At 38.2% G+C, this 12,947-nt stretch overlaps 1 protein-coding gene across 2 annotated transcripts in view; it reads right to left on the reverse strand.

Moving 5' to 3' along the window:
* LOC130908994 (tyrosine-protein kinase Yes-like) overlaps nucleotides 1–10,970 on the reverse strand; it is an 82,861-nt gene extending 71,891 nt beyond the window's left edge. The window contains exon 1 of one of the 2 annotated variants that reach the window (XM_057825023.1): nucleotides 9,949–10,970. The gene's annotated coding sequence lies outside the window, so the exon portion shown is untranslated. The remainder of the gene's footprint in view (nucleotides 1–9,948) is intronic. The other variant, XM_057825020.1, reaches the window with a different exon arrangement.
* Nucleotides 10,971–12,947: the final 1,977 nt, after the last annotated feature.

Genomic DNA, 12,947 nt, shown 5'->3' on the forward strand with positions numbered 1-12,947 from the left:
CCGTCTCTCAGACAGTTGAAGCTGAAAAGAAGATGGACGCTGCAACAAGACAATTATCCAAAACACACAAGTAAATCAACTTCAGAATGGTTTCAGAAGAACAAAATACACGTTCTGGAGTGGCCAAGTCAAAGTCCAGACTTGAACCCCATTGAGATGCTGTGGCATGACCTAAAGACAGCGATTCATGCCAGACATCCCAGGAATCTGACTGAACAACAGCAGTTTGGAAGAGAAGAATGGGCCAAGATTAGCCTGATCGATGTGCCAGGAAGCGTCTGGATGAAGCTATTGCTGCCATGGCACAAAATATTAAATGTGATGGTTCACTTACTTACTTTCCCCCTTCTGTCATTGTTTGCATACTATCCTCATTAAAATACGAAAACCTATAAATGTTTGGGTGGTTTTAGTTAAAGCAGTGTTTTTTTCATCTGTGTGATTTTGACAAAGATCAGGTCACATTTGATGGTGATTTTATGCAGAAATGTGAGAAATTCCAAAAGGTTCAGATACTTATTCATACCACTGCACTATTATAACAAATAAATGGCAATTGCCATTAAAATCACATTTTTTCATTGATCTCTTCCGCTCGTTTTTGTTCTTGATGACAAGTTAAAAAGAACAATCAAAAAATGTGGATTAAAAAAAAAAAAAGTTTCCCTTGCAACCAGCAAACATCCTCATTACAGCTTCCACTTCCCCGTTTGGCTACTCGTCTCTCTTGGGATGGATCTATTCAGCCCAGTCACGGTGACGGCGTCCGATCCCCGACGTCACGGACGCCCTTTGAACCGGCTTTGCCTTAATGACGCCGCTAAGAGCAGGGACAGCGTATTTTTTGATTCAGCAGACGTCGGAATGAAACAAGAGCCTCGCGCCTCAAGTAATTTGACGATGATTTCACGGGAAATGGGATTAGCATGAATCTGCAAATGTGGCAATCAATGAGCGAGCATGCCTCAGTGAAGTTTGCCATCGCCAAGAAAAAAAAAAAAATTGGACGACAAAACAACATGGTGATAGTAAACTTTGCAGATTTGGGGTTCGGAAATTAAAAAAATATCAAATTTGACACTTTTGGACTGATTGTCATCATCAAGGCTACTTCGACTTAATTCACTGGCTGTCTTTGACGTCTATAGACGATCATGTTTTTTTATTCTAAGTAAAAATTCAATGTGTCCTGAAGGCTGTCCTTTCAAAATATTTACGTACATATATTGTTTTTAAATTTATACAAGTGTGAAAATACAAAAGATCATGTTACAGTGTCATTGCCAGTGATAAACATCTCATCCATTTTGACTGGGAGGGATGGTAGTGAATTTTCATGTTTCTTTTAGGTAGTATTGTTTCCATCATTGATGACGATAACGAAAATATTTAATCAACAAACATTTTTTTTCATGACGATGATGAGACGATAACGAGACAAAAATGTGCAATAGTTTCTGTCACATGTTCACAATGTGTGACATTTCATGTGTAATTAGCCTGCATCGTAGCAGTGTCTGGTTGTGTCACTCTTGACATGCTGCGCCCTCGCCCTTCCCGACTCATCGGTGTGTCGTCTCCAGTCACCATGCAGACTTGCACACACGGTAAGATTTGTTTTCTTGGCCAGAGAGGATATGCAATGTTGCTTTAGCCTTTAATAGTCTTTGCTGAGTGATCATCATGCACTAAATGTAACTCATAGCGTTAGCATAGCATTTGTGTTCGCATTAGGCTAATGCTACTCGCGAGCGTCCTCTAAACTCTCGAACCACTTATTTTTACATACAGTTTATAGCATCCAGGAGTCCATAATTAATTTAAATAATGCACCGCTTTCCTGCTGAGTATGTATAATCACCAAGTTGGCGTTGTCCTTGTAGAGGCTACAATACGTGCTCACAGAGTTGTTTTCGTCAACGATTACAATAACGAAAATATTTAATCAACAAACATTTTTTTTCATGACGATGATGAGACGATAACGAGACAAAAATGTGCAATAGTTTCTGTCACATGTTCACAATGTGTGACATTTCATGTGTAATTAGCCTGCATCGTAGCAGTGTCTGGTTGTGTCACTCTTGACATGCTGCGCCCTCGCCCTTCCCGACTCATCGGTGTGTCGTCTCCAGTCACCATGCAGACTTGCACACACGGTAAGATTTGTTTTCTTGGCCAGAGAGGATATGCAATGTTGCTTTAGCCTTTAATAGTCTTTGCTGAGTGATCATCATGCACTAAATGTAACTCATAGCGTTAGCATAGCATTTGTGTTCGCATTAGGCTAATGCTACTCGCGAGCGTCCTCTAAACTCTCGGACCACTTATTTTTACATACAGTTTATAGCATCCAGGAGTCCATAATTAATTTAAATAATGCACCGCTTTCCTGCTGAGTATGTATAATCACCAAGTTGGCGTTGTCCTTGTAGAGGCTACAATACGTGCTCACAGAGTTGTTTTCGTCAACGATTACAATAACGAAAATATTTCGTCAACGAACAATTTTTTCATGACAATTACATCACGATGACGCGCTGAAAACATATCTTGGGAGAATGAAACATAACGAGAAGGATGCTAGTTGTCTTCTGACGACACGAGAACGAGATGAAAATTCGCCATAGTTTCCGTCATAAATTCACAATGTGTGATATTTTCTTACTGTATGTGTAGTTAGAACGCATTTAGCAGTAGTTGTGTCACTTATGTGACGTGCTGTGCCTCCTCCCCATTCCCCCCGCCCCACACACACGCCGGTGACTAAGCCTGTGCCTATTCCAGGCTCATTTTGTGAAACATTTGAGTCAGGTGCTGCTTGGTAAGTTTTACTTTCTTATCTTGGCTAGATATGCCATGATGCTTTAGTCTTTAAAGATCTGTGCTGAGTGATCATCACACACACAACTCTGTAGTGTTAGCATAGTGTTCGCATTAGTATAGCGTTTGTGTTAGCATTAGCATTTAGCATGGTGACTCAGTGTTTCTTAAACTCTCGGAAAAACATTTTACCAGTGTTGTTAATCTTACTTTAAAAAAGTAATCAATTACAGTTAGAAATTACTTCTCCCAAAAAGTAATTGCGTTAGTAACTCAGTTACCTGAATGTAAGAGTGATTAGTTACTTGGCAAAGTAACTGTTGATTTTTTTTTTCTCAAAAATTGCTACACATATTGCTATGTGTGGAAGTCATTTAATGTTGTGAATCAACCGTTAAAGTTGCTAAAACTGCTCCCGTTATTGCATTAGTTCCCTTCTGTCTATTTTCGACATTGGTAACTTTTAAAACGGTTTCATCATTTAAAGATTGACTTAAGTTAAATTTTGCCGATTTAGGAGCATTTTAGATAAAATGTTACTTTTCAGACTTTTCTCGCGTCAGTCAACCAACATCGTAACGCATAGTAACGCACGCCTTTCCCGCCTCAGTAACGGTAACGGCGTTGCCAAGATGAGAAAAGTAATTAATTAGCTTACTCACTACTGAAGAAAATAACGTCGTTAGTAACGCCGTTATATTCTAACGCCGTTATTACACAACACTGCATTTTACATACAGTTCGTGGCGTCTAGGTGAGTTTAGTTAATTGCAAATAATATGCTGTTTTCCTGGTGAGTGTGGTGATGTCCTTGTAGACTCTACAGTTATGTGCTCGTCTGTTATGTTCATTCGAAATAGTTGGAAACCTTTAATTTTATTTATTCATGGACTAAAACTTTTAAGGTTTATAGATGAAAACATTTTGAGAGTTGTCGACTAAAACTAGACGAAGACGAACACTTTTTGAAATGACTAAAACATGACTATGACTAATAAGTATTTTCGTCCAAAAGACTAAGACTAAGACAAAAATTAAAATGGCTGCCAAAAACAACACTGCTTTTAGGTTTAATAAATAGATATGAGTGTGTGTGTGTGGATGGTTGTCTGTCTCTATGTGTACCCTGCCTCCTGCTAGTTGTTAGTTGGGATAGGCTCCAGCACCCTTGCGACCCTCGTGGCGGTAAGCAGTTCAGAAGATGAATGAACAAATATTTTCATGGTTAACTGCTATTGACGCCAAGAGACATGCAATCCATTTGTATTCCTAGTCAAAATGGACTGGACGTCTATCGCGGTCAGTGGCACTAAAGAACTAATCACAACGCCCCAAATCCACCTGATGACGTCATTGTCATATTTATGAAGCAGCCACTCGAGGCTATTACTCAACTATTACTCATACAGCCTTCAAGTGAACTCACTCACATCTTGTCAACTTGAAAAATGTACACTATATAATAAACTCTTTTATTAACTTATATCATTTGACCTTCTTGACTCCATGGGGTGCCACATGTGCCACTTTGATGGAAAAGAGACATGTCATCTAGCATGTAACATTGGGATGTACATGTTCTTTTGCAGACCCCCGGTGACAAGTTCAAGTAAGCCCGGTGGGAACGTGAGGAGAACTCTCGAAAAAGCGGCGACGAAACCGGGTTTGTCGCAAGCTCGCTCTCAATTAATACCCAGGCTTATCAAAGCACTTCAACTTTATTAAAATGTGCCACGCTTCACGGGCCAATAACCTCTGACAGATTAATTGAATTTTGACGGACGGTTCGACGTCACTAAACAACCCTCGGTGGAGAAAGTGAGCACACACACAAGGCTGTAAAACACATAACATGAATGTTTACAAGTTGTCATTCATTTATCAGAGTTGCAACTTGATGTTGGGGTTTCACGTGGTGGGTTTGATTTAACATTTCTGCTTCATATATTTACTACCAAAGCACATACTTTGAATACTACACTGTATAAAATATAAGTGCTTCAGCTCATGGTCACGATGAGCGGAGGAACAGACGTCAGGGTGGTAAAAAGAGGTTTTGTAATTATAAGCAATAATAATTCATATTTTATTGAAGTAATCTGAAAAAAATTGCCTTAATTATGTTTTTCTATATCATAAATATTCTGTATACTAATTAGTTTCTGTTTTCAACCTCCGTTTTCTAAAATTTGGTTTTAACTTTCGGCCAATATATTTATAGTTAAGAGCTGTCGATTGGTTAGATTTTCAGTGTCGCAAAAAAAAAAAAAAGAAAAAGAGTTACATGCTAGCTAGTTTGCGACAAAGAAAACGACTAACTCCAATATTTCCATTACAAAAAGTCAACAACACTTGGGAAGGTCAAAAAAATTGGGGTGAAGAAGCACCACAGCCTACATAGTCAACATTTTAAGAAACACATAATAAAGACATGACAGCTAAAGCTATCGCCAGCATAGAAAATGGTTAGCTATAGTTAGCACACACTTTCACTGACAAACAAGGCTCAGGCCCCGCCCCTTTTAAAGCTATACATACTGAAAGTCATAGCGTAAAACGTGAGCACATCGTCGACCTCAAACAGGTAATAATTAGGGCTGTCAAACGATTAAAATTTTTAATTGAGTTAATCACAGCTTAAAAATTAATCAATCGTAATTAATCGCAATTCAAACCATCTATAAAATATGCCATATTTTTCTGTAAATTATTGTTGGAATGGAAAGATAAGACACAAGACGGATATATGCATTCAACATACTGTACATAAGTACTGTATTTGTTTATTATAACAATAAATCAACAAGATGGCATTAACATTATTAACATTCTGTTAAAGCGATCCATGGATAGAAAGACTTGTAGTTCTTAAAAGATAAATGTTAGTACAAGTTATAGAAATTTTATAAGAAAACCCCCCTTAATGTTTTCGTTTTCATAAAGTTTGTAAAATTTTCAATCAAAAAATAAATTAGTAGCTCTTTGCTCTTTGCTAACACTTTGCTGTCATTTTAATCTGTTTGAGCGGGGCATGTGCGTTAAATGCGTCAAATATTTTAACGTGATTAATTTAAAAAATTAACTAACGCCCATTAACGCGATACTTTTGACAGCCCTAATAACAATGCTTAAATTTCACTTAATTATTAATTCATCAAAATAAGTTTTGCACTATAAGGTGCACCAGACTATAAGCTGTCACCCACCAAATTTGACATAAAAACATAATTTGTTCATAGATAGGCCGCACTGGACTATAAGCCGTAGCTTCCCTCACTGTATTATGGGATATTTACACCAAAAGATATTAACCAGTAACACTTTATTTGACAGGGTATCATATGACTCTCATAAGACCAAATGAACCACCATGAAGCTTTGAACCAATTGGCTGCAAAGCTTCATTCAGGCATGAAAATGGGTCAGGGGTTAAAAAGGTGAGAAGGGTGTGGAGGAAATATGTTCCAGTACACTGTATTGTACACCCCAACAAAATATTGAGCTCTGTCGACCCACACTGTGTTTCAGCAGGGCCATGCAGAGACCGGTGGAGGGGTCGGTGCTCGTAGATCAAAAGGGGCACATGAACAAGTATTTAATACACCTTAAAACAACATAACTTCAATTTTAACCAGCTTTAGATAATAATTGGCTGCGACTGTGACATACTTTAATTGGGAGGGGGCAACAGTGAATAGTCATCAACACTTTCTGGCTGTGACTCAGTCAGTCTGCCTCTTTTCTTCCTTCAACCTCTGCATCAAAACTTCCTTCCTCAACTTGTTCATCTGAGAACAAACCACATCAGATGGTCACTGAGCCACCAACAGCACAGTTTTCTTAAAACTATTATTTCATTATTATCCATACTTAACAACTCTAGCACCTAATGATTAATAAAGCAATGACATAGAAATCTTATAAAAAAAATAACATTGTAATTGTGTTTATAATTGGATTTAATACCCGACTATCCTTGCAAACTTGTTCTTACCAGGTCTGCTATTCACCCAGCTGATGAGGTATCCACTGCCTTTAGCAGCCTCATCTAACTCCTTTTTTTATCCCTCAATCTCCCTTCCCTACGACGCATGTCTATGTAATGAAATATAAATATTTAAAAAAACAAACAGACTCCCCGGTGGCTTTTAGTTTTAAAGCTTTCTTAATTTCTTTCTCACTCAGTAACGATGGAGTTAGATTTGCGTTTTTATTATTCAATCAAAAAACAAAGTTACTTCTATCAAAAACAAAGTTGCTTCAATCAAAATACAGTATATACTTTTAATCCCAAAAAGTAGCTTCAATAAAAAAAAAAGTTTTTGATTGCAATAATAAATTTGAGACAAAAAAAGCATTTGAAAACTATTTTTCTTGATTGAAACAAATTTTTCCATTTAAGTAATGTTTTGCGTTTGGGCCACATTTTGGCTAGGACATTTGTGCCTTTATTATTCAATCAAATAAGTTGCTTCAAACAAAAAAATATACTGGACTGTCTCAGAAAATTAGAATACACAATATTCTAATTTTCTGAGACAGTCCTGTACATTAATCCACCATTTAAAGCAGGGGTGTCCAAACTTTTTGCAAAGGGGACCAGATTTGGCGTGGTAAAAATGTGGGGGGCCGACCTTGGCTGACGTCCTTTACATAGAACAATATACAGGACTGTCTCAGAAAATTAGAATATTGTGTATTCTAATTTTCTGAGACAGTCCAGTATATAAAAAGAAAAACTTTGCACATGTGCCAATCACCGTTTACCAAAGCCTGAGAGGGTTTGAGTAGACTCACTATGAAGCTTTTAATAAAGCCAAGCATTTTCTAACTACTTTATTCTTGTTTAAAAATAATTCGGTGGGGCAGTAACATGTTTAAAACTTATCATAATTCTTACATTTTGAAGTGCTTGAAAACCATTTATAAATGATACTTTGGTGAAAAAAGTGAAAAAACATGTCTTATATATATGTATCTTTTTTCCAATGTAAAATCTGAATAAATGCATTGAACACGCACAAAAAAATGGGGGGTGGGGGGGGGGTGTTTGGGGCGCTACTTCGCGGTTTTCACTTATTGCGGCGGGTTCTGGTCCCCATTACCCGCGAAAAACGAGGGATCCCTGTATTTCTGAAAAGCTTTAAGAAGCAGGACTCATTCCCACCACTCGTCGGGCCGCTGTTGTGCCGACACCGGCCGTCAGCTCAAATCCAAGCCGAAAATAACGCGTCTCCGGCGGACGACGGGAGCGATGTGAGGCGCCCCCTCCATCCGAGAGAATGCCGCTTAATTTGACTCAACAGTGTGTTTCTTCGTTTATATTACCGCTAAATACACAAGCTTGACGCCAATTTAACGGGAGCTATTTTTTTTCATGGGAGATTTGGCTAGCTCTGGCAGTGTTCAATGCAAGCTGCAACGAATGGCATTAACTTTTTTATATCGCAAAACGTGAAAACGATTGAAACCATTACTCACCAAATTCAATCTGCTGGCAAATACAGGCAAGTGTGTATGCTGCGCTCTGGTCTGCCCCGATGTGGATAAGGCCTGCTTTTTAGCTTTGCAATGCAACCGAAGGCTCTCCGAGCGCTCCATGTACACGCGTAAGGAGTGCGCGCGTTTGGAATCATGGAACGCAGCTTGGGCCGATGATTGGTTCTCGTTAGCGAAGCATCTAGAAGGATTTGCTGACTGTGTTCTTAAGTGCTCAGTTTACGTACTAAGTTAATCACATGATGATAATAATAATAATTAAATACAACCTCCTGACCCCCCCCCCCCTCCTCCCAAAAAGAATTTCTCCTCGGATCTACGCAGTTCACGTAGGTCGCCCTTTTTTAATTCAAAACGGCGAATTTCGCCAAAAGGTGAGAGATTTTCATGCCTGTTCATTGCTTCAAGAAGCTTCAGGTGGCCATCACTGCTCCCTTGGGGGAGACAGTCAACCTCATCTGCAACCTGCTGTCAACAACACTGTTGATGTCTAACATGCCCCCTAGCATGTATTGCAGCGCTACAGATATAAATAACAATCAAAATTCATGTTCTGTGCTAATTTATTCAGTTACCGTTCCAGTTGTTTCATTAATTGCTAGTTATGGTATTTGGTAACACTTTATTTGACAGTGGCACCATAAGACTGTCATTAGACAATCATAATTATAACATGACACTGTCATGAGCATCAATGAATGCTAATGCAATAAGCTGCACAGGACTATAAGCTGCAGGATTCAAAAAAGGAGAAAAGTAGTGGCCTATAGTCCGAAAACTACGGTATATATTAACAAAACTGTCAAATTATTTCCATTACTTTAGAGTCCAAAATGATTTATATTGTTTCTCAGAGTATGCTTATTAAATTTCAAATTGTAAATTTGATTCAATCTTGATTCTTGTGCCATCTACACAAATTAAACTAAAATAAGTACTTGTTTTTTCTTCTCAGTAATTAAATTTTTTAAGCCATATTTGTATCACTCAATTGACTGCTAACCCATAATTTTGTTTACACAGACTATCTTTGGTTGCAATTTCCTGTGAGGGCCCCACACAGAGTTTACAATAAGACACTTTCCAAATGTTGATTTTACTTATTACAAACAGCCCGCTATAATATAAAAATGTGATCATCTCATTATATCTGCTATCCAGGTGTTTGGTCCAAACGCCTGAAGTCATAAACTCCTTTTTATACGGTATTTGTACAAAGCGTTCACATTTACGGGCAACTTTTTCATTAAGACTTTATGACTTGTTAGCTGCGTGTTCCAATGAATATTTCATGTTTGTCCGAGTCAATTGTTTGCGAATCAAAGAGCTTCTTTCATCTGTGATGATGTGACTTTTTTCCCCTTTTTGGCATCACACTTCATTTTGGTAAAGCGCTTGAAAATGAATATCTCCAGTTAAGTGCGACACTCCAGCTATTAACTTTGATTGTTGGGAACAATCACGTCCAAAGGGACAAAAAGACAGAAATTGTTTTGTGCGTTTTTTGTTAAGAAGCACATTTTATATGGAAGGGAGGATTAACTCATTAGCTGCCATTGATGTCGATCATGTAAGCATAGCATCCATTCCACAGCCATGTTTATTGAATAATCCTGAAAAGATGACCTTTGCGAGTCGGCAGGAGGGAGGCGGCCCAACGGTATTCCTGTGATGATGCCAGATCAGACCTACGGGGGTGCGGTGTCCCCGCAACCGCCGTGACGCACGTCAAACAGCCGGGTGCCCCCCGTCAACTCGAAAGTAGGATACAGAGAGGCTACTATTGTGCGGACAAGTAATAAAATCAGTAATAAAAAAACGCTCGAGACGACGTTCCATCTTATCTTTGCCTGATGAAAATGGACCATTCAAAAAAATTCAGCAGGGAAGTCATTATTACATTTATTAAATTGCAAAAAACTTCTATTTCCCCGCAGGCTGCCATCTAACTGTCAGTCTTTTCTGGTTTTGTCTCTGATTTGGGATTCATAGTTCTTGTCCGGATGCTTAAACTGACTTATTTTTAACCTTCTCATAGACTCGCTGACACGACGCCGCTGACTGGCAGGCCGACACACTTGGACATGAGTGACAATGAGTCGGATGAATATGGATGCAGACGTCCGTCGGCTGAAGTTACGCTTGGCCGGCTATGCATGCCAATAAGAACTACCCGAAGTATAGTTAACAAGTCGACAGACAAGTTCACTTTGGTTGGTGTGTAGTTGTTCGACTTTAGGATTCGGTAGTTGGTCTAAGCTACTGTACTACTTCAGAGGAAGCAGACAGCACCACAAATGAATGCACTGTAATGTAATGTAACAAAATGCAGAGTGACATAACACTACCAACAAAAATCCATAATGAAGTAACCAGTGCATTGTAAAATGGTGCATCATAATGAAGCGATTTGCAACGTAAACATGAAACACAACATGTTGTATCATAACGCACTCTAACATAGCATATTGCAACGTAACATATCACATTGTAATATATCGCAAAGTAACGTATCGCAATGAAACATCGCAATTTATTGTATCGCAACGTAAAGGACCACCAGTAACATACTGCAATGAAGTGAACTGCAACGAGATATGCCATTTTGTTATGTCGCAACATTACGTGTTACAATATAATATAAAACATAACAACTAACGCTTCACAAAGTAACGAATCTAAAGGTAACGTATCACGACGTAACATATCACGACATAACCTTATGACTAGAGATGTCCCGATCGATCATCCCGATCGATCGGGTCCGATCACGTCATTTTCAAAGTATCGGAATCGGCAAAAAAATATCGGACATGCCTTTTTTTAATATATATATTTTTTTTTTATTAAATCGTTTTCTAATTGTATTTAACTTTACAGACATAATATGTTACACTCCTCCAGAGTCTTTAGTTTATGCTTAAGGTAGGGTTATCAAATTTATCACGTTAAAATATTTGATGCAATTAACGCATGCGCTGCACGACCCACTCACGCATTGTCGCGTTCAATCTGTAATGGCGCCGTTTTACCTATATATATAGAGCTATAAGGAAGCGTAAAATGAGTAGAGTGAATTTTGGCAGCCTTTGGAGCCTTCTTTTAATTGGCTAAAACCTTACAATCCCTCTCCCTACGATTACAAATATCATGGGTAGCAATGAGGGGATGAAAGGTAGTAATTGATCTTTTTCTTAACACCCTATGTTATTTCCCAACGCAGAGAAGATATATCAATCGGTATCACTACGCACAGTCATGGTTGCACTTCCCATCATGCATTTGGGCAGAAGTTAAATGGCTACAGTATCATTTACTGAAAGCTCAACAAATACACTAGATGGCAATATTTAGTCACAATATACAAAGTCTCATTTATCCTTTAAGAATTACAAGTCTTTCTATCCATGTATCTCTCTCACAGAAAGAATGTTAATAATGTAAATACCATCTTGAAGATTTATTGTCATAATAAACAAATACAGTACTTATGTACTGTATGTTGAATGTATATATTCGTCCAAGTTTTATTCATTTTTTTCTTAATGCATTGCTATTTCAACGTTAACATATAGCAATGCAACCACGACGACGACGAAGAATGCTTCAAAATGCACCAAAATCAGCAAGCAGGTCAAGACAGGTGCAATCTTTGATACCGTGTGAAGACAAATTCCAAATACACTATGTAGCGCCCCCTAGCAGTCATTCATTGTCCCGCCAACGCTTTGAGCCCTACTTTGACCCCCTCAGAATGCTTCAAAACTCACCAAACTCAACAGCCAGGTGAACACTGGTCAAAACTTTGATAAAATGTGAAAATATATATATATATGCGTAAATGTGTGTAGCGCCCCCTAGGAACAAAATTAATTTAATTTCATTTCATTTCTTTCATTCATTCTACATTTCTTTTTTTTTTTTTCTTTTTTTTTTTTTTTTTTTTTTTTTTTAAGGTGAGAGAGGAGGTAACAACCCAAAGGTTAAAACTTCGAAAACATCAGTACTATATGAATGGGATACTATACACGTTGCCCAGACTGCCATTACTACTACATCCAGTTTTCTTTGGGTGGGCAGAGCGTGTCCGTGGGTGGGCACTGCCCACCCCTGCCCCCCCATGGTAACGCCCCTTGTGCCGATACATAACAGACTTTAACATAAAGGGTCTCAAGCCTGCAATATAACGAGATGTGATCTAACATGAAGCAGTACATTGTAACACAACTCAACATAATGCTCACAACGTAGCATACAGTACCGAAGTAAAGCAAACTGCACAGAAACGTATTGTAGGATGAAGTCATGTAACGTAAGAAAATGCTCCTTATTATAAGCCATTACATTTTACCAAAATGAACATCAACTCTTTCACTGCCTTTGACAATGATAAAAGTCTAATCATGTGGCTATTTTTATCCTTCTGTGAAGAATTGAAATTAGTTTATCAATTTGAAGTCAATTAAAGTTATTTGGACCTTTATCCTTGTCAATGCAGCCAAAGAGTCAATAACCGAAACCGTTAAGCATTATATTGTACCATCTAAAACAGTTAAAGGGAACCTCGGACTTACTTCTAAGCTCTAATACGCCACAATTGTTCTCTTTTACTAAAACATGTTATT

The sequence above is a fragment of the Corythoichthys intestinalis genome, chromosome 20, assembly GCF_030265065.1.
Source record: "Corythoichthys intestinalis isolate RoL2023-P3 chromosome 20, ASM3026506v1, whole genome shotgun sequence".
NCBI classification, from domain to species: Eukaryota; Metazoa; Chordata; class Actinopteri; order Syngnathiformes; family Syngnathidae; genus Corythoichthys; species Corythoichthys intestinalis.